The sequence below is a fragment of the Megalops cyprinoides genome, chromosome 8 (genome assembly GCF_013368585.1).
Source record: "Megalops cyprinoides isolate fMegCyp1 chromosome 8, fMegCyp1.pri, whole genome shotgun sequence".
Lineage (NCBI taxonomy): Eukaryota > Metazoa > Chordata > Actinopteri > Elopiformes > Megalopidae > Megalops > Megalops cyprinoides.
In genome coordinates this window covers 36340705-36368172 of record NC_050590.1, presented here as the reverse complement: position 1 = coordinate 36368172, position 27468 = coordinate 36340705, and the positions used below count along the sequence as shown (strand labels likewise).

Below are 27468 nucleotides of genomic sequence, written 5' to 3'. Positions count from 1 at the left end.
TAGTGTTTCCATTAAAAAAAAAAAAAAATCACTGTCGGATATGTCTGGTTGCTACAACTGCTGACCTCGGTTCCTTGAAATTCTGATTGTTGTGCTGTTATCAAGCGAGTTAGCCTGAAGCTTAGAGCGACTTCATTCATCGATTGGCTAGCTAATGTCATTATTATAAGTAATGCGTTATATATACGCGTAATGTGTATATTCGAGAGAACTTATGTGGCGTTATTTCAATGTAGCTGGTTGTTTTCTTTTTAAATTTTTTTTCTACGAAAAACGGGTAACGTTAGACTACAACTTTATAGCAAGGCTTCTTGAAGGTATTGTATCCACCTAACCTACCAAGTCACTACTGTTTTGTAGTTAACAAGTTGTTTTCTCCCAGTTGCAAGATTTTACTTGCAAAGGATAACTGATGTCATTTTACATTTAGCTTGCAAGCTAGAGACAATTTGCAAAATCGTTCAATATGACACCTTTCAATGCAAAGCTACAGGTTTTATAGATGACTCCCTATCCACGGGCTAAAATGATGCGAAGGTCACCCTCAGCGTCTTTGGAAGTTTAATAAATAGTTAAGGATAGATATTCTGCTTGCACGATTAACTGCTGTAGCTAGTCTGCTAAATTGTATATTTCTAACATTACGCAAACAATGGCTTTTTAGCTCATTTGTAATCCACAAGAAAATGCATGTCTAAGGTATGCGGTGTGTGTTCGGGAGTTTAATATATACTATATATTATACCTTGATGATTTTGCAGTTAAGTCGACACAGAAAATGAGCGCGTGAAGAGCATTCGCCTGGCATGCTTTAGCCCAACACACTTGCAAACATGCCAGCAGTAACAGATGGAGAGATGTATCTCTCAACATCTCTGGGTGACCTCAACAAGAAAGCCGAAATTAAACCTGATAAAACAAGCACGAGAAGGTATGCCATAGACTGTGAGAAAGGGTGTATCTGCTCGTGTCGTTTCACACATCTAGCATCTGTAGGCCAGGGTTGGCGTTTTCCTACTATTGCGCCAGTAAATCTATTGATAGGGCAATAGCAGTGAATGATGCTGTGAAAAGATACAGGCGTTTCGAATTTGAATTTGTATTTTAATGACGCGAACAAACTCTGTTCAACATGTGACTTTTGTGACAAGTGACTTTTTGCAACAACATTAATTTAGATTAGCTTTCTGTGTTCTGTAATTTAGATGCAAGAAAGTCATGGTAAATTTAGTTTATATTGATAATGTACAATAATCTCCTATTGGGAATTTGTATTGGGAATTTCAGGTTTGGGAGTAATGTAACATTGTGTGACTGTATTGGACCTCAGCTATGTACAGAGTGCCTGTAAAATCCTGAAGACTGCAGAGGAGAATCACCTTGATGGACATGAGGAAAAGGCCTACGTTCTATACATGAAATACCTGACTGTCTATGACATCATCAAAAAGAGACCTGATTTTAAGCAACAACAGGTACATCCTGTAATTCATTAGAGTGACTCTGTTGGAATTAGCTATTACTATTTGTGGTTGAAAGTTTTTAAAGATGTAGTGCATTGTGTTTTGAACATTCCCCCTAAAGATTATCATTTTGAAAACTGGTCTGTGTTAGCAATTTAACCTATATGCTGACAGGGGTGACTGAAATTTATTTATGGTGTACTGTTAACATTTCTAATAAGTGCAAATGCAAACAAGACTATTTCTTGCAAAGCTATCAGAACACAACTTTCCGTAGTCTTGTGTTTCAAGACTGCTAGGTGCAATATTCTTAAATGAAAATTGGTATTTACTTTTGTTTTAATGAATTGTAAAATGGCCAATAAGCTTTTCAATTGTCTCTTTCCAAAGGAATTTTTTCTGTCCATGCTTGGGCCAGCCAGCTTCAGAAAAGCCATTGAGGAAGCCGAAAGACTATCTGAGAGCCTCAAGCTCAGGTTTGTCAAATACTGTCCTTTTCAGCCATACATATACATATCTAGGGATATTGACTAAAGTGCATGATACAAACTGCAGCAAATTTAGTCTGCCATTCATGAGGGCATAAGCTCAGTTGCATAAGCATCCACCATCCTCACTGTATGCTAATAGAGGCTATGCATGTGATGTCACAGTAGGCGTAGTCACTGCAGGTTACACCCACTGAGTGGCAAAAAGACTACTGAGTGGCAGCGTTGGCGTTCACCTTGAATGCCGCAAAAACACAAAAAAAACACATCTAAAATGGGAAAGCTGTTGTGCAATTGACTGTACAAATAGATTCAGCAAGAAATCTGAGCTATCTTTTTACAGACTGCCGAAAGCTAAAGATAAGAGAAGCAAATGGATCGCTGCGATTCACAGAAATGACTGGAATCCAGGCACTGAAACGTGTAGCTTACAGCTTTCCAAAAAAAGTTGCAAATAAAATAAAAAGATTTGTACAAACCTGTCCACATGCAACCAGAATATCCATTGGTGTCCTCGTCACTTTAATTTTGCCAACAAATCCCGCCTTGAAGTACGACCAAGCATCAAGGCTTTATACGCCCATTATAAGGAAAAGGCTTAACGTGGCTTAATGTTCCAAAATAGTGTCTACTGATCACCAAATTTGTCTGACATCTCACATGTCATAAACACTATCTTTTATCAAAAAAGCAAAACTAAAATCCAAGGAATATGGTAATTAGGCTGATGTTACGTTAAGCGCTGTCCTCAGTTTTGCTTTTTTGTTAATTGATCGCTGTTTGGAAAATTAAGCTACGAAGTGCTTTCCTTATAATGGGCGTCAATGGAGAGTTTTGCTTTTTTGATAGGAGGTAGTGTTTATAACATGTGAGATGTCCAAGAGAAATTTGGTGATCATTGATTGCTGTTTTGGAACATTAAGCCAAGTTAAGCGCTTTAGAATGTCCCGGCTTTTGTATGCCTTCAGGCTTTGCTTTGCGTATTTCTCCGGCGTCGAAATCATGTACATATAGATATCAGGAAACCCGATTCTTGGCCACATGTAAATGTTCATGGACCACTGGTTCTTTGGTAAGTTGTAAGGTTCACTGTCGAGGCCAGCTGGCTTTAATTTAAGCAGATAATCGTTTGTTTTACTCCCAGTTTCGCAGTTTCCCCTACTAAAGGCAGCCATGTTGCAGGATGTTTTGCCACTCAGTCTGACTGAGGAGGTGTATTTCGGCGGGAAAGTGACATCAGTGCATACCCTCTATTCGCATTGGTACTGAAGAGAGTGTTTTAAACTGTAATGGGATACAGTGAAACTGAGGGGGCAGTTTCACCCATGCACTGAGTTCAGGAGAAGGTTGCTGTCACAGTGATGTGTTGGTTAGAAGACAGCAGTCAGGTTTCCAGTTCCAGAGTTTTATTGAGGGGTTGTAGGTTTGTGTGGTTGGCAGTGTGTTTGTATTTGCATGTGAGAGAGAGGCCACCTCACAGAGAGTGTTTGTGTGTGCATGTGTGGTTTCCTGCAAGGGAATGAGCAGGAATAAGGAATTAGGTCAGTTACAGTCACAGATGTGAATAATTCCCACTGCATTAAATACCACAACTGAATGGATATTTCAGTGGAATGGGAGCCCACCACACAAGCCGTCTGCATGCTTCTCTCACAGCTGCATTACACACAGTCTGGCTGTGAGGTAGTAGCGGCTAAGTTGCTTACTGATTAAGGGGCCACCACATTACACCACTGCGCATGCACGACAAGCCTAACAATGAGATGTGGTTCTGTCCGCGACCGTGGGAGGTCTTACGTGTGTGATGTTCTGATTACACTGCACTGCATGCATGTAGAGAAATCGATGATGCTAGCTAGCTGGACTAACGGTAGAGTATATTGTTTAGTCTGATATTTGCCCTGCAATGGTGTAGTCTACATTAAAACCAATGTGCAATGCTAACGCATTGTTTTCCAACAAGTAAACACCTCATTTTGGTACAAATTACTGACAAACACAATCTTAATTACAGTGCATACATAACATGCATTCAACAAGAATACATCTCAACCCCTTTTCCCTACAGACAATTGTAACATAACCAGTTTTACAGAAGACAAGGCACTTACATTGGCATGGACGCACACAGCAACACAACAATCTGTCCCCAAGAGTTTGGTGTCATCCAAGGACAAACAAAAGGATGAGGCTCTTTTTAACAGCTGCTCCCAAGTTTCTGTGGAAATATTAACATTCCAAAGGGCCACATCCCGCACGTTGAAGGCCCTCCATCATGCCATGTCACATGGCAGAGGGCAGTCCATGTCTGGTGAGTTGGAGGGTTGCAGGCGAGCAGGATGTAGGTCTCTCGTCCTCGGGACCACTGGCTTAGCTCGCCACCGCTGACATTTCACGCCACTGTGTTGGTGATGTTGACTGGACCCCCTTCCTCGCAGAGTCCAGGACATACGATCAGGTCTGAAGCCAGCAAACTTGGGTGACAGGGTTGTCAGGCAGCTGCTGAAGGGCACTGGCTTGCCTGCTTCCAAACCAGTGAGCTCTTCTGTAAAGCTGCCCCGCTGAGCTTTCTTGAAAAGCTGGGCTTCTGCCTCCGGGTAATCAGTTGCCGAGGGTTCACCAACCTGATCAGCCACCCTCTGAAGGTGAGAGAAGAGCTTGTGTTCCCTGACACTAGCTCACAGAACCTGGGCTCCCGCAGCTTAGCGGCATCCTCCTCTTCTGCTCCAGCTGGTCTGGCAGACCTCTTATCAGCTCTTTGGTGGAGGAGCACCGGACACTGGCCCCCTTGGTTGAGTTCAGCCAACTCCAACCAGGACTTGCCACAGATAGTCTCCATTCAAGGTTTGCTGACTGAGGTCAGCAGACACTGTGGAGCCAAGGTCCGGTGCCAAAGGTGCTGTGCTGGCCCTTGAAGGGTCCAGCCCAACCGGGTCTTAATGGCTGCTTGGCCACCTGGTGGGCCCAGGCACACTGGTTTCATGGGGGTGATCAGGTGAGTGTAAACAGCCCCAATCAGCAGGAATGGGCGCACATGGTTGAGGGAGGGCAGTGGGAGACCTTGGAGGTGCGCATACCTTTTCTGGAGGCTTGCCACTGGATGGGAATGTTCTGACAATGTAAGGTGGTCAGCGGTGAAGGTCTGCTTTGGCCTGGATGCGGAAGAGATCTGGAATGACATGGCCACCCTGTGGAGGATATTAACCTCATGCCGGATTGTGCGGAGGGCCAGATCCTCTGCATTGATCTGCAGGTGGAGCTGTTGAGCTGCGGCTGACAGGAGGATTGTCCGCCGGGAGCCATTGTCAAGCACTGCATACTCCTCCATGGACCGACCCTTGTGATGCAGAGTAACTTTGATGATGTTGAGCATCACAGGGCTGTAGCCGCTTGGTTGGTCCAAGTGTGGAGATGATGGCTGAACTCACTGGGCATGTCTTCTCTCCAGGCCTCCGTACCTGCAGGTGTTTGTCATTACAGGTGCTGCAGGGCTTCTTTAGAGTGCACTGCGCAGCCTGATGAGCATGAGCACACCGCCAGCTCCCCTGTTCTCCTTGATCCAGGCTACCTCTTTATCCCTGGAGAGCTGCTGGAAGGCTGCACACTTGCTGAGGTAGTGCTCTGCATTGTCGCAGTAGGGGCAGTAGGCCTTCCTCCTCCCCCATGGTTTCCCAGCTGGCACCACTGTTGGTACTAGCTTCTGTGGTGCAATGCTGGTGGCGTGGTCAGCTCTGTGCAGGATAGTGGCACCACGGCTGGTGGTCTTTGGTGCAGGTCGCTCCTTCTGTCCAACTGTGGGGCACTCTCGGCTGGCAACAAACGTCTACCTGGAGCCCAGTTGCAATGTCCAGCAGGGTATACAGGTCTGAGTTGGGTTATGTACCTCTTGCACCTGCATAAGTGATTTGTTGGGAGCTTCTCCTAGAGGCACTCCACGTGCGAACCACAGGATAACTCAGCATGTCCCTGTCACCCCAGAGTCTGAAGGAGTCCTACCAGGGCGTGGATGGAGAAGGCAAAGTCATCAATGGCCACCCATCCCCTGGACAAATAGGAGGTAAGGATGCCAGCTGGCAGGGTTGTCCATAACGGTCATCCAGTGCCTTCTCTGCCTGTGTGAAAGGATCAGGGGCCTTGGAGAAGATGAGCGCCAGCTACCACGCCTGGTTGACTTTCAAGTGTTCAAGGAGCACGTGATACTTATGCCACCCTTACAACGAACGAGATTTGTTTCAAGAAACAAATTTCCAATGTCGGAATAAAATCTTGATAAAATCAAGCGCTCCTGTGACCTTGATCGTTTGGTGTAAGGTGGTAATCCGAGGTTTTTTAAATCAGTCTTTTTCTCATCTTGACGTTCCAATAAAATCAACTGTGTTTAATATTAATCATAAGTTTATAGTCATGGTTTATAGTGATGCAAATAGTGATGTGGACATTGTCAACAACCAATAGGTGAGCTCTCTCAGCACCAAACAGGAAACAGCAAAGCATGATGATTTCTTATGTGAATTAGTCTATGGTATGTTTGTGAATTTATCTTGCATATAGCTTGCATGAGTCTCGTTATAAAATGGTGAGCACTGTTTATGCAGTGCATTTATGTTAATTAAGCAGAGTAGGGGTGCAATGAATAATCAATGTAGTCGACTAAAATCGATGAACAAATTAGTTGCCAACAAATTTAATTGTCAATTAGTTGGTGACGTCATTGCGTGTGTTTTCAATGCTGACTCGGAATGCTCAGACATGTAGACTAAAAAGCTACGTTGCTTTACTGGAATAAACAATAGAGGTGGCAACACCTTCACGACCAAAGACCTCAAAAGTGTGGCAGCATTTCACTCATGTAACTTGTTTTTTATGCTATGTAGCGCGTTACATTACATGGTTCATTATGTTTTCATTAGCGATATTAAGCTTCTCATGGTTTTCAGTTAACATTTGCTATATTTTTTAATATTAAATCACTGTTTCCTCAAAGCTAAAATTAGCTGGAATTTTTCCAATCTAGTTTTCTAATCGCACTGGTTTTAGCATAACGGCGCTAAACGGCTAATCACACCAGTGTGACCGTACACACGAAGGTTAACTCTGCCAAGAAGGTTGTGAACTGCAACATTTGCAGACCTGACCGTGCCTGGCATGGGAACACATCAGTTATGCTCCAGTATCTGAAGAGGTGGCACATTGGCACTTTGGATGATGAAGACTCGTCTCGTTAAGTTAGTTAGCCAGCTAGCTAACATTAACATTAACATTAGCTGTAACGTGTTCTATTGTGAAATACATATTCTCTTGATCAATGAATTATTAATGACGTTGAACATACAATGTAGCAAATATTAAGCTATTATTCACAACAATCCTGTTCACATTCCAAATGTGCCCTAACTTCACAATGTTAAACCAGAGCCCGTCTGCTGTTTAGAAATTCCCTGCTTAAACGTTGCATCGTTGTCATGTTGACGTTTCTGGCTGGAGATAGTGTTGCTGCCGAGTGCACAAGTTGAGAGAACACCGGAAAATTTGATACTTTCTAAAAATCGCGAAATATTTCGACAACTCGTGTCGATGTGTGCGTGCCCAATGTGGGTTGCATTCGAAATAATTCGAATGAGTTATGGGTTTGTTGGATCTTGTAATGCTACCATGGATGGCTTTCTTCAAAGGAAGCAGACTTGTACTTCCCAGCAAGCAACTGCCCTCACTGAATTAGTTCTAGTAACCATTCATTAAAAGACGTATTTTTGAATGAAGTTCTCATCTTTATTGTCTTTATTGTTAGTTAGCATATGCCTAAAACAACCTCAAGCTAAATTTAAAAGTCTGTAGATAAATGAGAGCCATTGAGTAATTGTGCGATTCATAATCCGAATAGTCAATTATTCGTTTCAGTAATCGATAGATTGTTCGACTATCAAAATAGTCATTAGTTGCAGCCCTAAATCAGAGCATGTTCTAAGTCATTACGGTGTGCATATAACATATTCAACTATTTTGTATAACATTATATATAGTAATGTGAAATATTCATACTTATATGTTACGTTATAAATATGTATGTTATAAATGTGTGAATGGTGATTAAGTATGCATATAGTGGTGATATGCAATATGTCTTTGGGCTCTGCAAGGGTATTTTCTAAATCTAATATACTGTAATAGTATATTTTTGTATTTTATTTTGTACATGATATGTAACTGTGTAGCTATCGAGATACAGATTTGTGACCTCACCCTCTTCACTTCTGATGAGGCATACGGAGCTGAAACCTGTGATGCTGACTGTGTGTACTTGTATTTTAGCTTTGAGCAGCCTTTCGCAGAGAGCATACAGGGTTGCAACCTGTAATGCTGGACTGTGCCAATAATATCAAGGACCATGATGGGAAATAACCTCAAAAGGAATCTAGTTGCAGTCTTGCAAATAGTGACCCTGCAAGATCTCCTTTGCAAAATCATAGTCTGTGACTAAAAACTCTGTGACTAATGGCATATTGTCTTTAGATGTGAGAGGATGTCAGACTTTAGTCTTTTAAAAGTCTTTAGAGTCTTGTCAAAGTCTTCTAGTGTATGGTTAGCATTATACTGCTTGGTCTCTTCAGGATCAAGCAGGTTGTCGAGGGCCATCTGCAGCATGGTGTACTCAGTCTCATCCTCTTTGGTCAAGTCTAGAAAGGTTGGACCTTTCACCCTCCTGTAGGACCGTCTTCACACTGCAGTGGGTGCTGTCCCTGCTATCTGTGGCAGAGCCATTGTTACAGTTCCTGGGTGCTGCGGTGGCCAGTGGTAGGGAAGGGTGGTAACAGGTTGTGAGTAGGGCATCAGGTATGAAGGCACGCCCCTCACTGGTCCCTGTGGCAGACACTGAACGGGCTTGGCTGAGGCTGGGGCTGTGGTAGGCTGTACGGCAGCTGAGGAATCTGGCCCTGTGGGTGCTCCTGCAGAGGTGGCAAGGAGTGCTACCTTGGAGGGGCTGGTTACCATGGCAAAGCATGGCTGTGAGCAGCCCAGTCGGTTGAGGTGCCCTTCTGCCCTGGTGGCAGGTGGTACAGGGCAGTGGAGATGGATGCCGAGGAGTGGCTGACTCGTGGCGGTGTCAGGGGCAATGGTGGCAGCTGCATCCAATGTCAGTTCCTGGACGATGGCTGGGTTAACTCCTGGCTGCTCAGGCTGGGTGCAGGCTGTCTGGGATGATGGCCGTCTTGAACTGCAGCAAAAGGACCTGGCGTTGCAGGGATTAGAGGTGGCAGAGCATTGCAGCATGCAAGTTAAGGAGAAGGTTGCTGTAGTCGTGGTGTGTCGGTCAGAACACAGGAGTCAGGGTTCCAGTTCGAGAGTTTTATTGAGGTTTATGTGGTTGGCAGTGTGTGTATGTATGTGTGTGTGTGTGAGAGAGAAAGCCCATCTCACAGAGAGTGTGTGTGTGTGTGTGTATGTGTGTGGTTTCCTGCAAGGCAATGAGCAGGAACAAGGAATTAGGGAACCTGTGCAGTACAGTCATGGATGTGAACAATTCTGACTGCATTTAATACCATAAATAAATGGATATCTCAGTGGGATGGGAGCACTCCACATGAACACAGACGTAACTTAACTAAACATACAGCCTCTTTACAGCTATATGTTCACAAATTTCCTTTGCATGCAATTGGTACACTACTCTTGGTTAAGCAACACAGCGCTTCTCTCACTGCCTCAGTATACGCAATCCGGTTGCGAGCTAATAGCAGCTAGGTTGCCTACTGCTTAAGAGGCCACCACCTTACACTAATCATTTAGTCTGCTGTTTGCTCTGTAGAATCGGAATCAGAATCAGATTTATTGGCCAAGTATGTTAGCACACACAAGGAATTTGGTTCCGGCTGTTAGTGTCTCTCAGCAGTAGTGACAATATACAGAATAGATAGAGACAATATACAGAGGCAATGTACATCTTATTTACAGACAAAAAATACACAATATACAAGCAATACACAGATAATATAAAATACAAAAAATATACATAAAGCGCAAGTGTGTGGTGGTGGTGCAAGCAACAATAATGGCATAGCAGATGATACTGCTCAGCTATTTATGAGGGCGATGGCATGAGGAAAGACACTCAGGATGTCTGGTAGTTTTGGTATACAGGGTTCTGTAGCGCCTGCCGGAGGGGAGCAGTTGAAAAAGGTTATGTCCAGGGTGTGGAATCTGTAATGATTTTCCCTGCCAGTTTCCTGGTTCTTGAAGAGTTCAAGTCCTGGAGGATGGGCAGGGGATTACCAATGATTTTTTTTCCTGTGGCAAACCATACGTCTTCAGTTGCTGCAGAAAGTACATCCTTTGCTGGGCCTTTTTGAGGATGGAGTTGATGTTGGTCTCCCACTTCAGGTCTTGGGAAATGGTAGTTCTGAGAAACTTGAAGGTCTCCACAGTTGACACAGGGCTGTTGGATATTGTGAGGGAGGGAGCAGTGCTGAGGGGTGTCTCCTAAAGTCCACTGTCATCTTCACAGTCTTGAGCGTGTTCAGCTCCAAGTTGTTCTGACTGCACCACAGCACCAGCCGTTCAACCTATTGCCAATATGCAGTGGTGTAGTCTACTTTAAAAACAATGTGCGATGCTAACACATTGTTTTCCCACAAATAAAGACTTCATTTTGGTACAAATAACAAAGACAGTCTTTATTACAGTACACACAGAACATACATTCAACAAGGATGCATCTCAACCCCCTTTCTCTATCGACAGTTGTAACATAATCATAAGGCAAGACAGTTACTTTGGCATAGACTCACACAGCAACACAATCTGTCCCCAAGGGTTTAGTCTCCCCAGTTCTTCACTCCACAGCAATTGGTGCAGAACTGAGGTGTGGAAGGTCACCACAACTTCTGTATTGTCCAAAATCCTTGGCCCTGTTGGGGTTCCTTTTGGTGGCAAATGGTGACCTGGGGGCTGTCTTTGGGGCATGCCTGTGCCTTGTGTTACCTGTGGGGGTCCTGCTGATAAGGGGCAGCAACAGAACAGGTCAGGGCAGGTTTGAATTGGTCCTTAAACAAAGGTGGGGGTGGTATGCATAAATAAAGACAAAGGGATGTGGCCCCTTTTAACATGCAGTGTTACCCAACTCCAGGCTCCCAAGGGCCACAGGCCTGCAGGTTTTCAAATGAATAATATTGCATAAACTGGGGGGAAGGCTGTGCTAGTTGATTAAGTTCTTCTCTGGAACAGAGCACATTGATGCAGCATCGTTCCTCTAGAAACAGACCTGATTAGCCCTATGGTGTTGTGTTATGATATGACCACCAAGCCACATGTACAGGTATGAGGAAGCGGAGGTGCGCAAGAACCTGGAAGAGAGGGACAGGCAAGAGGAAAAGAAGAGGAAGGAGGAGAAATCAGAGAAAGATGCGGGGAGGGGAAATTTGAAAGAGTCAGCAGAGGCCAAGAGAGGGAGCAACAAGGTACTGCAAGGTCATCTAAGGACTAACTGATATTACAGGCCTGTGGCGGTACATAAAGGCTTGCATGAGCTGTATGAGAAAATTTTGTGGTTCCTGGAGAGACAGTAAACTGCTTATTAAGAAACAAGCAAATCACAGAATCTGTAAATCAGAACATAACTGTGAAAGGTTTAATTTTCTTCTCATTAGTTGAAAATGATTAATAGAGATGTGAAATTTCAGAGTTTTTATTGGATAAGAACTAAATCATAAAATTGTCTTGAATTATTCATACCCTTACTTGTGCTTGTTAATTATTGAATAGACAGAGGCAGGCAATCTTAGATGGTGTTCCATGTGTTCCTGTTTATGATATCCTGACATATCTGTTTTTATTTACAGCACAGTATGCTATTATTTTTGCTTTGACAGTGAACCTGAGAGGTAGTTCAAGGTTGCTGTTCACCACCTGTAAAATAATATGAATAACCTAAGTTACATGTTTTATCCTGATTTCTTCTGCTTTAGATAAGAAGGGAAAAGAAGGGCTTGAAGAATGAGACCATAAAAGGTAAGTATGTTCCATAATTTTGGGCAGAGTGCAGAAACACAATCACAACACATCCAGCACTGCAGGATAACTAAATGCAGAAGAAAATATTTTGCAAAAATTATAATGTTGTAATCTCATTTAAAAATAATGTTTGCATGCATAGTCTGACAGGTTGGTGAAAAATGTGTTTTTTGTAGTAAATCATGTAAACAGTTTTGGTGACGCTAATACAGTTAGCGTCAGTCCAACACACAAGGCAGGCAAACAGCTGGATCTGGTCTTCCTCAGGAACCTCTCCACCTCAGGTCTAAAATTTACCCCCTGCAACTCTCTGAACACTACTTCTTCTTTTCTCTATCTCCTCCTCCACAACCCGCTCTTGTGCCTACCTCTGTCACCTCTCACCGTAATATACACAACCTGTCACCTTTGTTAGGTTCTACTTTGTGGAATGAGCAGTGTGATGAAGGAGAAAAGACGGGTCTTGCAGAGACGAGGTTTATTCCCCAGGAGCCAAAGTTACATACGCAATCAGGGTCTGAACTAAGACTGCCTAGGCTCAGATGAGCACTCACAAAAATACCTAGGTGCGATTAGGATCTTGTTCCAGTATGGTGGTGACACCTTGCCAGTTCCCACAGACTATTTGGTGTCGCCTGCCTTGGTATGGTAACGGAACTTTGTCCTAGGTCAGTTCACACAGATGGTTTGGTGTCATCTGCCTCGGTATGGTAATGGCACTTTACGCGAAGATAGTTCCTGTGGGCAGTTGGGTGTGATCCGCCCTGATTTGGTAATGATGCTGCTCTAGGACAGTTCCTATGAGTAATTGGGTGTGAGCAAGACAGATTGTCTGGCCCTGATTAGGTTTAACATGATTTGGGATAATAGGTAAATGAGTAATGAATGAAGACAAAAAAATAATAAAAGGTAAAAAACAACATAAGAAAATAATGAAAGTATAGGTCAATAACAAAAGGATGAATCCATAGGTGCGAAGAACTAGAACATAGAAACAGATGGAAGTAAGGATCTTATCACCTTCAACCTTCTTGTCCCCTTGACGCTCCAAACTGTCTTCTGACTCCGCTGCATCCACCCTTTTCTCTTCTCTGTCATCCCTTGATTCTCTCTGTCCTCTTACTTCCAGGCCTGTTTGACTCACTCCGCCATGTCCTTGGTTAACTGATGCACTCCATGAGAACAGGACAAAGCTTTGTGCTGCACTCCTCTCTGCCTTTTCTGCGAGTGTGACATCAGCTAAGGCTTCCTTTTATGAATCTAAAATTCAAAGCTCTCTTTCTAATCCAGACTATTTTCTACCTTGTCTCCTCAATCCTCATCACCTCCGCCCCCCTCTGATCTCTCTGTGGATGACTTCACGGATCATTTTGTCCTTAAAATTGTACACATTCCTAACTTCCTCCAATCTCCACAGCCCTCATCTCTCACCTCTGTCTCTTTCTCCTCCCTCCCACTTGTCACCCCTCCCCTCTCTAAACTCTCCCCTGTTTCAGATGCAGATGTTGCCCGCCTCCTTACATGACATTGATTAACTACCTTTGCTCCAGATCCCATTCCCTCACCTCTCCTGCACACTATCACTCCCAGTCTTCTTCCATTCATCACGAGTCTAATGAATCAGTCACTCTCCATGGGCAGTGTACCAGCAGTCTTCAAGGAGGCACAAGTCACACCTCTGCTGAAGAAAAGGACTCTGGACCCATCTGCTGTCCAGAACTATCAACTGGTCTCTCTCCTTCCCTTTCTGTCTAAAACGCTTGAATGAGCTGTGACTAACCAGCTATCCTCCTTTCTCTCCCGGAACAACTTTCTCAATCCTTTTCAGTCTGCTTTCAGGGCTGGTCATTCCACAAAGACTGCCATATTCTCCATTATAGAGGCTTTTCAAACAGCCAGAGCTTTCTCCTACCCCTCAGTCTTGATTCTTTTAGGCCTTTCTGCAGCCTTTGACACAGTGGACCACACACTACTTCTATCTGCCCTGGCTATGTTGGGGATTACTGACACCGCTCTCCTTTGGGTTAAATCCTACCTTTCTGCATGCTCCTTCAGGGTGTCCTGGAAAGGTGGGTTGTCCAGATCCCAACGCCTGTCTACGGGTGTCCCTCAAGGTTTTGTACTCGGCCCCCTCCTCTTCTTCCTTTACATGGAATCTCTTGCCTCTTCTTGTCTTCTCCTCACACAGTTTTTCATATCATTTCTATGCCGACCACATAGAACTCTTCTTGTCATTTCTGCCGTCTGACACACAGGTTTCTGCACACATCTCAGCTTGCCTGAAAGACATTTCACAGTGAATGGTGGACCAACGCCTGAAGCTGAACCTGGCTAAAACTGAGATGCTTTTCTTCCCATCCAAGTCCTCCTCGTTTCAAGAGCTCTCCCTCAGTCTAGACTTTATAAGCCATACAACCAATAGCACTGTCAATACTCTTGGTGTAATGCTTGATAGCCAGCTGTCCTTCTCCTCTCAGGTGAAAGCGGTGAGTCGGACTTGCAGATTCTTCCCCTATAGCATCCAAAGGATCCGCCCCTATTTCACTACATATTCAACACAGCTCTTAGTTCAGGACCTGGTCCTCTCACACCTGGAGTGCAACTCCCTCTTTGCTTGCTTTCCTGCATGTGCAATCAAACCTCTACAACTAATCCAAAATGCAGTTGCACAACTTGTCTACAATCTTCGTAAACATAACAAAGTTACTCCCTTCCTCATCTCACTTCACTAACTTCCTGCTATTGCTTGCAGCAAGTTCAAAACCTTGGTGCTGGCACACAGGAAAGTTAATGGGACAGTCCCTCTCATCCCTCTTCAAACCCTATGTTCCTTGAAGATTGCTGCCCTCTGCATCCACAGGGCAACTGACTGTCCCAACCCAGCAGGGTCACTCTTCTCAGTCACGATCCCTGTCTGTACTGGTCCCTCAGTGGTAGAATGAACTCCCCATGGGGGTTAGGACAGCGGAATTATTGGCCATCTTCCGATGCAGACCGAAGCCCCACCTCTTCAGACTGTATCTCGGTTCCACTTCTATCCCCACCCCCTAATACCTGCTACTTCTTGCATTTCATGTGTAGTATTATGATGTATTATGAATTTGTGTTCTAGGTACTGCTGGTTTGTAGTATATTTGGCTTTTGTCATAGTGCACAGCAGGGCTTGAATAGTGTTATGCTCACACCCACTGGTCTGAGAGTGTTGTGAGCCTGGTCTTGACATTGTTGCTCATTTAAATTGAATGGATACACTTATGTTCTATTGGGATGGAAATTGCTCTGGATAAGAGCATCTGCTAAATGCATGTAATGTAATCATAACTGTGGACAAAATTAAACTGGAAATGTAAATTCAATTCAGTTCAATTCAGTTTTATTTATATAGCGCTTTTTACAACATGAGTTGTCACAAAGCAGCTTTACATTGGTATTCCAGGCCTGATATCCCCTCAGAGCAAGCCAAAGGCGACAGTGGCAAGGAAAAACTCCCTGACTAATAGGAAGAAGCCTTGAGCAGAACCCGGGTCAGAGGGGGAGGCCATCTGCTTCTGGCGAGTACTGGGTGGGGAGACCCTTAATTTTGACTGGAAGGATGCACTAAGCAACTGTGCTGGTACTTCACAGTGACCTGCTTTGGGTAGCTGGGTATGAAATGGAGAAAGGGCATGTGTGTTAGCACATCCTCTATGTACAGCTGTCACCCCGCTGGGTCGAGTCACAACTGAAACGCTCTTCTGGATGATGAGGGAGCAGAGCATCAGTGTTATTGTCATGGATGCCAGAAGCATGCAGGATTTCCAGGAGTCTCAAATCCAGGTCCCTTCTCAGAGCTGCATCAGCGTTCCTGAGGAGATCATCAGTCCAGGGTAGGAGGGAGCATGGTGGGGGTTGCCTGGGTATATTGGTAAGATGGATAGTGGGGGGGGGGGGGGGGGGGTGGAATGCAAAAGAAGAAGGGAATCTTAAGGTATTTGAAGATCCATGTAATATCTGCATATAACTAGGTGTGTATGTGTTAACATTAACACACTCGTTAAACACTTGTTTTATTTTCAAAGCTCATAAACTGAGCAGTGTTGTGTTTTCTCTGGGTTTCTTCTTTCTGAAGAAACCAAGCCATTGTGTACATTTACATTTACATTTATTCCTTTAGCAGACGCTTTTATCCAAAGCGACTTACATAGGTTACAGTTCTTTACAATGTTATCCATTTATACAGCTGGATATTTACTGAGGCAATTGTAGGTTAAGTACCTTGCCCAAGGGTACAGCAGCAGTGTCCCAGCGGGGATCAAACCGGCAACCTTTCGGTTACGAGTCCTGCTCCTTAACCACTATGCTACACTGCAACCCAGAGGGATAAAGAGCACTGTATCATGTAGCTATAAGGCAGACCAGGGTGAATAAGAGAGGCAGAGTGATTGTCAGAATGGTTAAACAATGCTGTGGGTGCCACCTTCACAGCATACATACACATAAAAGGTCACACTGAATCCAACAGCAGTATGCTTTGCTGTGCTCTTTTTGGCTCTTGAAATGCATTGTGGATTCTGCCAATGCTGAAATAAATTTAAAAAAGAGTGTGGTAAAAGAAAATATTAACAAGCAACATTTGTTTTAATTCATTACTCATGTGGAAAGACAGAACATTGCAGTTAGATTGCACTCATTAAAAAAGAAAAATATTGCCTTACTTGCTGCAGCATCACTCATTTGCTATAGCAAGACTTACACCTACTGTAAAACTCTTCTGAGATGATTTGAATATTATTTGCATGTTAGTTTTAGCTTAGGTGTGTTTATTTTAAATGCTCCAGTGCTCTTTAAAAGTAAGTCTTAGACACATTAAAAGTTCTGTTTATTTTTTACATTCTATCGCTGTGTAGTTTTCAGATTAATGATGGTAACCTACAGTGTTTTCTTTATTTAAACCAGAATAACTGCTAATCAGATTGAGGAGAAGCTTCCAGAAGAGTCCAAGGAACAGTGGAAGAGGCGTGGCTTTGCTGATTGCATTATCTTGCTGGATTGGTCCAGCTCCGTTGGAGACCTCAGACTGGGCACCTGTCTGCAAAGCCTTAAGGATGCCCTGTATAAGGTGACAGGTTGTGATGAGACAATACTCTGTTTCCCTGTTTTTAAGGCACTTTTATACCTAGTTCATTTCCCTGTTTGGTTCAGATATTCTTGGTTTGGTTTGCTTGGTGCATTTGTGCAGCATGACAGCAAGTGCACTCATCCAGGAAAAACTGCTCAAAATAGACACCAACGGCTCCTAAGGAGCTCGGTGGTCAAGGCTTTTGGCTTGAGTGCAAACTGAGGTCTACAGCCTTTAATTCATGTACAAATGAATTCAGTTTTGGTTGCATTTTCCTGCTGTGAAACCTCTGAAACTGCTCTGAAGAAAAGTAAGCAAACTTCATTAAAAAGAAATTTGTGTATTTGATGCAGATCACTTGCAAGTGGAATTGGTGTAAAAGTGTTCTTGAGTACATTCAGTAGTTTCAAAAATGCTCAAGTATGTGTGGGTTTTCACTCTGTGACCTTTGTTGTTTAGATTTGCTTGAGCCTTGAACTGAGCTGTCAGTTGAGCTTTTAAGCCCCTCACTTCACTGTCCTCTTGTTATAACTTTCATGAAGTTAAAAACCTTGGTGTTGGCATATTGGACAGTGATGGGACAGTTCCCCTGTACCTCCAGTCAGTCTTCAAACTCCATGCACTGGCCAGATCACTCCACTCTGACTGTCCTGTCCCCGCAGTGTCACTCTTCCTAGACACAATGCCTGCCTGTACTGGTCCCCCAGTGATGGAATAAACATTCCACAGGGGTCAAGACAGTGGAACTACATGGCCATCTTCCGATGCAGACCGAAGACCCACCTTTTCTAGCATTAGCTTATGTGAGTATTTACAAAGATTGCAAGTTTGTCTAGGTGGTTAATTGGGTGTAGAGAAAAGAGGAGAGAAAAGGGCATTTATAGTCAGCTAGCAGACTATCCAAGTCACATGCTTCCCTTGTAACTTTCAGTGGTTATGGTCTTACATTCAGTCTAGCATGCTGTTGCTAAATCTGTTCATTTTAATTGCGTACAGAGAGTTACATCTGTTAGCTTTGGAAGCTAGGTACAATGTCATATTATAGAAACATACCCATTTTCCCACAAAGTCTAAACTTGACATTCTCTTGTCATGTAGGCAAAATAAGAGTAGCTGCTGCCCTCAAAGTGTAATTCTGTTTGATTAGGTTTAATTTGTATTTACTTGCTTCTAAATAAAAACACTAATTGATGTCCCCACTCTGTTTTTTTCTGCATTCATGAATGAATTTAGCAGTTGGCTCAATACGATCTATTCAAGTATTAGCACGCCTGATTGAACCTGTCAAATAATGAGGAAGACCTTTATTAGTTTAAACAGGTTTGTGGGTGGTGGCAGAATACATCAAATACGCCCCTGACCCTTAGGATAGAATCTGACAATAGTGATGTTAGTTGCTTTTCTAGCTCAGCAATTTAAGATGTATATAGTGAATACAGTCCAAGCGCCTGTGTGTGTGCTTAACTGAAGGTTAAGGTTTGTAATGATGTAATGAAAGAAACAAATAAAACAAGACTAAATGTGACTTAAAAGGTATGACTGAAGTGTCCAGAGTTTTTGTCAACTAAAACTAAGATGGGAGAAAAGACTAAAATGTGACTAAGCCTAGTATGTGATTCAGTCAAAAGACTAAAACTAAATTTGAAAAAAGCTTCCAAAATTAACACTGTCCATAGTTTTCTAGGTTGGCTACTTTCACAAGCTAACTATTGTGCTTGCAGTTGCTGGTCTAGGAGCATTGTTAACCAGGTTTGTAACTGTTGCTCATACAACTTGGATACCTTTCTGTTCTTTTGTGCTGGGATTTACTCTGGATTAGAGTGCCAAATGCATGTAATGTAATGTAATTGGTTTTGACATATCTTGACTGTCAATTACTAGAAGCCATTTTGAAAGAAATGGTTTGTGTGCTGTTGAAACACTGGGAGTAAACATATATATTTGACTTGCATATGTTAATTTGTGTGCTAATACGCATTTGTGTTCAATCCAGCTGGCTACAGTTTATTCTTAAATGTTACAGGACCTATAACAATAAATTAAATGAGCAGCTTGATTTCAGTGGAAAGAAATGTCTAGAAAATAAATGACCATTCTTGTATTTGGAAATTAGTGATCTGTGAATGGAACATGTAGTACAGAGGTATAGTTAGCACTATTAGTCATTGCCTAGCTGTTGGAGTGAGGTTTCTTGATCATGGCTGTACACATTTGAATGTGAGAGAGTCAACAGTAAGGGAAAAGAAGGGGAGGATAAGGGATGCAGAAAATGAATGATACAGATGTGAATGGAATACTGTGGGATTTTTATACTGGTCAAAGCTGCAGCAGCTATATTGGGTGTTTTGGTTAGGAATTTTCTGAAAGTTCCTTCAACAAATCTCTGTTGAAAACTCAGTGGGAGCTCAGCTGGAATGAAATGTAGCAGTGGCCATTGAGCCCACCTACCACCCCCTGCACCCTGCCCCGGGTTGGAGCTGAGAAAAGGCAGCCTCTTTCAAAGGAGGCCTGTGCCCTGTCGTGTGGTTGTTTGCCACCCTGTGATCATTTATTGAGAGGCATGTCCATGTTTTGCAGTGGGACAGTATGACAATACTTTGCAGCGAGCCCCTGGTGCTGGAGAGAGGGTATGAGAGGTGGCTGCTGTATTATCCAATGTATACCTCTAATGCCAAAGTGAAACCACCCAGGCAGGAGACCCCTCCAATCATACCAGCATGTGAGTATGACCACAGTGGAGAAGCACCTGGTTATTTTTAAGATAAGATTGTTTAAGTGTTTATATAAAATGACCGTGTATTCTGTCCAATAAATGTGAATTGTGTGAGCAGTGTTTAGTTTGCACAACTTTGGGTACTACATTCTTATTTCAGGTAATGTATGATGAGTTCAGTTGAATAAATGCCATTATAGGGTGATTTTAATGTATTGCAGTGTAATTTTAGGTGGAGAAGCTATTTTACCTTTTGGGTTTGTAATATGTGGTTCAACGTTCTGTGCTGCGATCAGTGGACTTTACCTACCCATCACTGGAAGAGCTCAAACTGGAGCCCCCAGCCCAACTGGAACCAGAGTCAGAACCCCCTATGCAGGTGAACGGGACCTCTGCTGAGGAGTGGAGCCTCTGGCTGGGCTCAGAGGAGCCTGGCAAGCTGTTGAAGACCCCTGTGGTGCCAACCACGACAGCCCCCAGCAACAAACTGAGTAATGCATTAGGCAGCCAGCCTGCAGCCCCTACCAAAGCTATTCCACAGGTGAGGACACCTGAACACACTTAAATCACATAAATCACATGGTAGAGCTGGGGGTGAATTGATTCTGTTTACCACCATATTCGGTTCTCTTTTGAAATTAATTTTAGGGTGTATTAGATGGGTAAAATCATATTCTTACCATTCCTACTAATCACTAGTTTTGTGTTTCCTCTCCTTCTCTTTCTCCCTTCCACCCTCATCCAGATTGATCACTCCAAAAAACCCTTGGTCAAAGTGTCCAATGCCACCTGGCCAACCAGGGAATCTGTAGTCCTGCCCAAGGACCAGAAACCCATGCAGATCGGAGCGGTGGCCCCTGAGCTCTTGGGGCCCGACAGCCACCTGACGGAGAAGGACAGGAGCCGAATCTGCACCGAGTTGGCCCTGCTGATGGAGAGAGCAAGGAGGGAGCAGGGACAGCGAGTGAGGAAGCGTACGCTCCAGGAGGAGAGGGAGAGAGTGAGGGACAGAGAGGAGCAGCCTGCTGAGAGGGAGGAGGAAGATGAGAGGGATGAGAGGAAGGAGGAAGAGGGAAAAGAACTAGAGAAGGGAAGACTGGAAAGGCAGGAAGGAGTGCAGGAGGAGCTGGAGGGCAAAGACAGGGAGGAGATCGGGAGTAGAGGTCTGAGGGACCAGAGTGTCAACATGCAGGCAAAGAGCAGGTCTTTGTACTACGCATCCAAGAGTTCTGTCAATGAAATCAAGGTGAGTCTTTGTCAAAATGTCCTACATTTAATCCTGCAGTTTACTGTTCAGTGTTTATTTCTTGGAAGTGCTTGTCAGTGATTGTATGGAATTGGCTTCGGTGGCCTGAACACAGAGCCCTCTCCAGTCCTTGCATTGCATCAAACAGTTTGACAACAGATCAACTCGATGTGTGGCCAGAAGCAAAAGCCACAGTGGAAGTGGCCACGGTCAGGTGTGCTGTTGGACACCCTTGATGATGGCGAGCTGATTTGTGCCCTCTACATGGAATCAGGCTGTAGTGACGGGGTAAAGAGTAGGGTTTTGAGATTTTTGCATGTCCCTGACATTCCAGCGCGAGCCCTTAACCAGGGCACGGAGCAAGTAGATGGGCAGGACAGTTCCAGGGTTGCCAGATGGATGGATGAAGGTAAAAAGAAAGTCTGCACTACCTGTAAAGCACTTATTTAGACACATTTAGCCATGCACAACACTTGCGCATAATATATATGGATATTGGCAGGTATGCCACCTGCCGAGTTCAGCGTTGGCAGAACATACCCTATGTCTTCACAGCACTGAGAATTGGGGGTCTTTTTGAGAGTTTCTGCATACCATACTACAGAATATACCATTACATTACATTATTGGCATTTAGCAGACGCTATTCTCCAGAGCGACTTACATCGCTTTTTACATATTATCCATTGATACAACTGGATATTTACTGAGGCAATTGTGGGTTAAGTACCTTTTCCAAGGGTACAGCAGCATTGCCCCAGCAGGGAATCTAACCAGCAACCTTTTGGTTACGAGTCCTGCCCTTTAACCAATATGCTACACTGCTATACATGTATGTATGTACAGATTCTACAGCACTTGCAATGTTATTATATACCAATCTGCTCTTGAGGAAATGCTTGGAGAGAGAGGCTCTGTGTGTTCCCTTCTTCACCTTATCAGTCATATTTTACATTGGCTTTGTACTTCCAGCATTATATTCAGTATGAGAGCAATAGGTAGGTTTATGTAAGTATATGTGTAAGCAGATTTTCTCATACAGTAAGTACTGTATAACAGTAAACTTATTTAATACAATGTGTCTTACATACGTGATTAAACCAAGACAAGGTTGCTGTGGTGTAAACTGTCACAGCTTTGCCTTTTACATTAGGGGCAGTATGTATGTTCAGGGGTCTCTTAAATATTGATTCTGTTTTTTTTTTTTTTTTATCTGCCAGTTCCTAGATACAGTGACGGGCACATACCGGTACTATCACTCCCCGACCAACAGGGTGCACCTGTACCCCCCAGAGGTGAGCGTGACGCACACTCCCCCAACCATAGCCCCCACCCTGAAGCAGAAGCAGGCGTGTCCAGTGGAGGCGGACCACGAGCACTCCAAGCTGAAGCGCTCCAACTCCTCCCCCAACATCACACGGGATGTCCAAGCAGAGGGGCTGAGGAGACTTGCTACCATGCCTGCCGTCAACAGAGGCACCAAGTACGTGCACCAACACTCTAGTCACCTGTATCTGTCCATGACTGTAGAGCTAGAACCAGGCTGGCTCATTATTCTCCTTTCCACTGTACAGCTACAGACACAGGTAAATTCCTTTTCTGGCACATTTTACATGATTTGAGCCCAGCAGTATCAGCTCAGCCCCCTAGTGCAATTAGTTATGGCCCACATGCAACTTGTTGCTGTGTGGGGGCAGCGGGCTTTTTAACTGTAACTAGATTTGTAAGCTTTGCTAGGGTCCATCAGTGGCTGTGCTAAAAACAGAGATGAACACACCCCAAGACAGAAATAGCATGGAGTCTATTTTCCCCAAAACCTCAGACTCGGGTCACAGAAGACCAGGCAGTTATATTGGTCTGGGCAACAGAAGCTACTGTGATATTCTTTTCTGCTGCCCTGGTTGCAGTGGAAAAGCATTTGTATTGTACCTGATCAGCCAGCTTTAAGCACAGCTCCTTCCAACTACATTCAAGCTCTACTCTGGAAGGGCTATCAGAGACTGGCCTTCATACTGCAGGCATTGTATATAATGCTTGAGCATGTTGCTTTTGTCTTTGCGCAGAGCCCACACTCTTCTGTGATTTGCAGAATGTATGCCGTGGACATCTGTAAACCAATCAGAGGGGAGTGCGCGTTGTGTGTGAAGACAAAAGCGAGATGCTTCATACCTAAAAAGCATTTGTGCCAACACAAACAGAATTTGACTTTTCCATGGTGTTCTGATGTGTTTATGTACTTTGTTAAAGTATATATATATATGTCATTAACAGAAAAATCTACAGGATAAAAGAAAAGTCACTAGTGCATTACCATTAGGGTACTATTACAGTAGCTGTATTATATGTTGTAGTGAAAGCCACACATGAATGTAACCATTCTGCTTCCAAAAGACCACAGAGTGTCACTGCCTACACGAAAGCAAAGATTGCCCGGCCAGCCGCAGCCAAAATCCGCAACCTCAACCCCGTGTATGGTGGGCTAGGGGCATCACTTACGGGTCTGCGTAACTTGGGCAACACGTGCTACATGAACTCCATCCTGCAGTGCTTGTGCAACACGCCAGCCATGGCAGAGTACTTCAACAGGAGGACATCAACAGGTGAGGCCCAGGAATCAAGTGTCTTGCAATTACTTCTTGTGGTCAAACTGTGTTGAATCAGGTACTGTCCATTTCTTAAGGAATAACTAATAGCTGTTAAGGAATAAATGTAATGATGGATGAAGAATGAAGTTTCCACCAATCAAAAGACTTTGTTCTCTACAGGCAAGTGTGATTGGGTCAAATGAATGAATTACTGATAACATTTGATAGCTCTGCCTATTTGGGTAGCATGAGGCCTTATTGTTCCATAGCCAGTAACAAGTCATTTGCCCACCTTTCCCATCACAGTTCCAATATCTTGGGGCACAAGGGCGAGGTGGCGGAAGAGTTTGGGGTGATCATGAAGGCGCTGTGGTTGGGGCTGTATAAGTGCATCAGCCCGCGGGACTTTAAGATCACCATTGGGAAGATCAATGAGCAGTTTGCCACCTATGGCCAGCAGGACTCACAGGAGCTGCTGCTCTTCCTCATGGATGGACTCCATGAGGACCTTAACAAAGTAAGACTAGGGCTGGGGATGTGGCTGCTGGGGGCTGGGAGTATGACTGATGGAGTCTGGGGGTGTGGCCATAAGGGTTGGGTAATCACATTTTTATCAAGCTGTGTCAACTTGTTGAATTCATTATTGAACTTTCTGTAAATGTTCTTTACCTATGCATATAGGGAAGGGATATATTTAATTCTATTATATAACTATTAGTAAAATTGAAATTGGCTATCTTCCTGTAATTTCATAATTCCACTTCTTATAAAGTTCTTCCTTTTAACTTTTTCCATTTTCAATTTGGTGGCAAAATTAAGAGAGTAAGTAAAGTAGTTACATGTTGTGTCTCCTCCCCTCTTCAGGTTACTGTTTGTGTGTGGAGTATGGTTACACAACAAGTTGGTCCTGTTCAATACAATATCAGAAATCCCATTGCATGTGGGACCAAGGACATTGCCCTGGGTTCTTCACCTACTGGAGCTAGACTAGACTTTTCTGTCTGTAGGACCTTTGCTGCATTTCAAAGAATCAATTGAAAGTTTGTTTATTTCTATTTAATTCCTAATTTCTTTGTTTATTTATGTTGTGATTTACAAATATGACTAATTTAGTGTGCTTATAGCTATGAAAACTACTGAATTTTGTGTTTAGTATAGAGTGTCTGCTTAAAAATGTTAACATAACCAAGTAAAACATTAATATTATGGAAACCTTAATATTACTGTGGGTATGGTGGAAAACCAGCGTAGGCCAGTTTCCATAACTTCTCCTAACTTCCTTGTCAGGCGGACAACTGCAAGAGGTACAAAGAAGAGGCGAATGATCACCTAGATGACCTTAAAGCGGCAGAGCTGGCCTGGAGTAAACACAAGATGTTGAACGAGTCCATCGTCGTGGCACTGTTCCAGGGCCAGTTCAAGTCCAACGTGCAGTGTCTGGTGTGCCAAGCGAGGTCACGCACCTTTGAGACCTTCATGTACCTCTCACTGCCACTGGCCTCGTCGAGCAGGTGCTCCCTGCAGGTGAGCAGTGCAGTCTGGGATACAATCTCAGGAACAAAAGTGTGGATTTTTACTGTATTGTCTCCATCTCTCTCACACAGGACTGCTTGAGGTTGTTCTCCAAGGAGGAGAAGCTCACAGACAACAACAGGGTCTTCTGCAGGCACTGTAAAATCCATAGAGATTCCACCAAGAAGCTGGAGATCTGGAGGGTCCCCCCAATTCTCTTGGTGCATCTAAAACGGTAAGAGTACTTCTTAGTGACTGATCACTGATGCCAGGCTTTGGGACTTATCATGGGGGCTAAAATTTGGTTTTGCAATGTGCCTTCCTCACCAACATGATATGCCTTGGGTTTAAAAAAGAAAATGACTGTGTCAATTGTGTAGTGTTTTCCACATTTTTTTCCCAATTCAGCCTGACTTGGTTTGACTTGGTGCAAGTACTTGTTACTCTCTGTGCTGTGTGAGTGCATGTGTCATGTGTCATGTGTCTCATGTCTCCCTACAAGGTTTTCCTACGAGGGGAGGTGGAAGCAGAAGCTTCAGACTTCTGTTGACTTTCCTCTGGAGAACTTGGACCTGAACCAGTATGTCATTGGCCCAAAGCACAATTTGAAGAGATACAACCTCTTTGGAGTATCTGTAAGTACAAGCAGTAAAAACAATATTCCAGTTCCCTGAGCATACAGATTGGGTGCCTCACATGTTTTTATTCCGAGTTTGTGTGTTAGTTAAATTGAAAGTAGCCCACACTAAGAGTGGTTATTTTAAACAAAAATCACAAGCATATATCACCTGCTAGCAGGAGACTTATTTTGATTGCTCAATGTACCTTTCCATGTACACCATCTCTGTCATGACCTCTCCATTTTTTAAATAGCTGATGTTAGACAAATTTTGTTCTCTAAATTCAAAAAATACAGTGAGAGAACCAACCCCTGCTGACATACCCACCCCATCCCATGTGAAAGAAAGCCAATTTCTTTCACAGAAAGAAATGCTGTGGACCCTTGGTCATCATTGGCTGGGATCAAACCTAGGTCGTAGAGCTCAGTGCTCAAGGCGAGAGCCTTATCCATTGACATATATGCTTTCCTTATGATCCTTTTCTCCTGTTTTTGTTATTATGCTCTACTTCAGTCATCTGAACTTCAAGAGCTGGTTTGTTGCTGATGTTGTTGTTGCTGATATTGTTCCAGTTACCATTATCGCACTCAGCCTCTGTCTGCAACCATTGACCATAAGCATAGCTCTGCCTTCTTTCTGTTGTTTGTCCAAACAGAATCACTATGGGGGTCTGGATGGAGGACACTACACCGCATACTGCAAGAATGCTGTGAAGCAGCACTAGTTCAAGTTCGACGACCATGAGGTGACAGAGATTGCTGCATCCTCAGTGAAGTCCTCTGCTGCCTACATCTTCTTCTACTCATCTCTGTGAAGGGGGAACATGCTGAACATAAATGCCGCTTGACTGTAACACTGCTTGTGTGGGAGGCGACTGACTACTCGCCAGGTCCTTGGGTTGACCTGGTCAAGGAGTAAACAGGGCTGGTGTGAGTGTGGGTATTGGACCCATCTCAAAAGGGTGGAGACACAGGTGCCTCCATGTCAGACAGCAGCACTTCCAGTTCATAGAGGATTATATAGAAGTTTTAAGGCTTCATTTATTCATATTATTGACTGTGGCAGAGAAGAGTGTGCATACTTTATTCATTTACACAACTGGTCTAAGACCAACCACTCTGCTTAGTATGGTTACAGAAACTGTTACTATAGTACCCAGGTCTTATATTACCCAGTACATAAACACTTGGGTGTATTGTGGTATTGGAACGTTGCAAAGTTCCAATTCTGTACTTTCTTAGTTTCTGTGTCATGGCCTTCTCGCATAACCAATATTATTAAGCTTTCATGTATTGAGAATATAGAAAGAATAGGAATGTATATGTACTGTTTTGAACATAAATGAATGAAACCTCATTTTTATCTGTAAATGTATAAGCAAATATGCAAAGCATAATATGCAAATCGCTCTGTAACAGTGTCTGCTAAATAAATAATAATGACAGAGAGTGTGCATGCATCTTCCTGCTTTTTGCGTGCACACACAAACACACACACACAGAAAGAGAGAGAAATGGATTATACACAGAATGTAGAAAAGGGAGAAGACAAGGAAGACATGACCCCCATCACATTCCCTCCCCCATTCAATGGTTCATTTAACTTCAGTCTAAACTGGTCAGAACACCTATGGGTGATGGATGAAGAAGCAGCACTGCTACTAATATTACAGCAAAGCATGTTGCAGTGGGATCCACGTGGCGAAAAGTCTTTCAGTGAGCTTACCAGCAAGTCAGTA

At 43.6% G+C, this 27468-nt stretch overlaps 1 pseudogene; it reads left to right on the top strand.

The window, feature by feature from the left end:
* Nucleotides 1-273: 273 nt before the first annotated feature.
* LOC118781677 lies at nt 274-27171 on the top strand (annotated as a pseudogene).
* Nucleotides 27172-27468: the final 297 nt, after the last annotated feature.